Source organism: Lichenostomus cassidix, chromosome 5, assembly GCF_008360975.1.
Source record: "Lichenostomus cassidix isolate B80296 chromosome 5, HeHo_3.0, whole genome shotgun sequence".
Taxonomy (NCBI): domain Eukaryota; kingdom Metazoa; phylum Chordata; class Aves; order Passeriformes; family Meliphagidae; genus Lichenostomus; species Lichenostomus cassidix.
Window position 1 is genome coordinate 2,501,743 of NC_139486.1, and position 2,886 is coordinate 2,504,628.

A 2,886-nucleotide genomic window follows, 5' to 3' on the forward strand; every position below is an offset into this window, starting at 1 on the left:
AGAGAAATCCCAATCCACGGGGAGAAATACCTGACTGTGGAGTTTCAGGTCGCCCTGGGGGTCAGTGCTCTCTGGTGCCACTGGAAAGCAAATTCCAGCCTTTTTCCCTGTTTTCCCTCTGCAGCTCTCAGCAAACCTTGGCCAGTTCTCCAGGGGTGAGAAGCTCCCTGCAAACATGAGCTCTCCCAGGAGTCATCTCTTGTGGTTTTGAAATCCTCGATGATTTCTCCAAAGAGGGGGTTGGCATTTGATCATTCTGGGAGCATCTGCCACGGATTAACTCCTCTCTTTGTTTCCTCAATAAAATACCATTTCTTGCAGCTATGCTGCCCATTCCCTGGGGCCTCATTGATTGTGGGCATGGACTGAGAGTCCCAGAATGGTTTGGGAAGGGACCTTAAAGAAGATCTGATTCCAACACCAGTGGGGCTGAGAGGGGAGAGGGGAAATCCAAACTTCTCTAGCACACTCGAGCTCCAAGGACCCCACAGCCAGTTCGTTGTTCTTGCTCATTTTATGGCTCTTCCAGTATCTCCAGAAAGTCAGGATCTCATCTCAGACTGGTCCCAGACTGGGCACTTAAAAGGGCAGCTCTGTCTCACCATTTCATTGCTCCATTCTGGTTTTCTGTTTGTATTCCTCTGCCTGCAAAGCCCAGACTGGAAACCAAAGCCAGGGGAAAGGGGAACAGCTCTGCTGACTTTGGATTTGTGGTGTCTTCCACCCACTAGTGTCTCTCCCACCTTCCCAAAGCTGAAAATGAGGTTGTGCTGCCACCAGAGAATCCCAGAATGGATTGGGTTGGAATGAACCTTAAAAGTCATCTCGTTCCACCCCTCCCATGGCAGGGACACCTTCCACTATCCCAGGTTGCTCCAAGCCCTGTGCAGCCTGGCCTTGGACACTTCCAGGGATCCAGGAGCAGCCACAGCTTCTTTGGGCAACCTGTGCCAGGGCCTCACCTCCCTCACAGCTGACAATTCCTTCCAAAATATCCAAACTAAACCTCCTCTTGTGACACCTCGCCATGGTTTGGAGCAGGGCTGCCCCAAAGCCTGCCCTTTGTCAGTGAGTGCAGCTGGGCAGGAACAGCCCCCCCAGCTCCCAGGACAGAGGTTTCCTGTTGGAAATGCAAAATGGCAAAAACCTCTGAAAGATGAGCCAAAACATGCACAGATGTTTTATCTTCCCACCTTTCCATCCCACTTCTGCTGTGTTAAGCTGAAAGTCCAAATCAAGAACATCCATACTTTGAGCCTTATAATGCCAATATCCTGCTCTGATAACTTTCCAGGATGTTTATTACTGCAGGATTTGTCAGAAATTTTCACATTCATAATAACTTTGAAGTGACCAATACAGAAGTTTAAAAATATCTTCATGTACTTTCAGCTTTGCTAGAAGCACTTTCAGTATGGAAATTTAAGTTAGACTGATTTGCAAAGAGGGACAGAGCACTTCCAAAACAAACTCCACTTTCTAGGACAAGGGGAAGGGTTTTAAACTAGAGAGGAGAGATTTAGATGGGATATTGGGAAGGAATTCTTCCCTGTGAGGGTGGGGAGGCCCTGGCACAGGGTGCCCAGAGAAGCTGTGGCTGCCCCTGGATCCCTGGAAGTGTCCAAGGTCAGGTTGGACAGGGCTTGGAGCAACCTGGGATAGTGGAAGGTGTCCCTGCCCATGGCAGGGGGTGGAATGGATGAGCTTTAAGGTCCCTTCCAACCCAAACCATTCCAGGATTTTACAATTCCATCTTCCAGCTGCTTTCTTACAGCAGTTTTCTCCAGCAATCCCACCCCTACATTCCAGCAGTACTTTCCCAAATAGTTTCACAGCTTCTGGGCTCCGTGCTTTGGACAAGGTGAGATCCTGTTTGGAAAAGCAATCCTTAAAGATCTGGGCTGTGGTGCTGCCGTGCAGCCCTGAGTGCTCTGCAGGGAGAGCTCACACTGAGACAGCAGCTGAACATTCTGTGTTTACAAAGCCTCTTCAGATGGGACAGCTCTGCCTCTTGGCAAACTCCTTGGGAATTCTCCTCTATGCCTTCCAGGCTGCCCCTCCTCACATGCCATGAGTGCAGGGGGCTCATTTTCCTATAGAACTGGAGTATTAAAAACCAGCAGGAGCTGGGGAGAGAGGTGCTTTGTGGTGGCTGCAGGAAAGGGAAGAGGGCAGAACTGTTCTCCCAGCGCTGCGTGTTGTGCTGTCACAGATCCACCTTCGCCTTGGACACACCACATCTGCCTGCTGGGGGGAGGAGGGGGAGACAGCCCGGGCAGGAGAGCAGCTGATTAAATCAAGGAGAAGTTTGGCAGGGCTGGGGAACAGCCCCATGTGATGGGGAGCAGTCAGCACGTGTGCAGCACATGTTGGAGCTTGATGTTCCCAGCCGGAGATGTGGGCAGGGAGCAGGATGGGAGCCCAGGAGCTGCCTGACTCCCACCAGGGGCTCAGTCCTGCCCACAGCACCCTCTGGATCGTGGAATCTGGGATGGTTAGGGTTGGAAGGGACCTTAAAGCTCATCTTGTTGCACTCCCCACCCTGCCATGGGCAGGGATATCTTCCACTAGCCCAGATTGCTCCAACCTGGCCTTGGACACTTCCAGGGATCCAGAGATCCACAGCTTCTCTGGGCACCCTGTGCCAGGGCCTCCCCACCCTCACAGCCAAGAATTTATTCCTAATATCTAACCTAAACTTCTCCCTTTTTGTTCAAAACCATCAACACTTGTCCTACCAATTATTCTTCAGGATTCGGTGATCCCTTTTTATGAGCCCACCTGAGCTAAGGATCTCACCCAAATCATGGCTATCTCCAGGCTTGTCCTGGTGGGATTGAACTCCCCCAGTGACCACACTGAGCCCAGGACAGTCCTGCAAGGCAT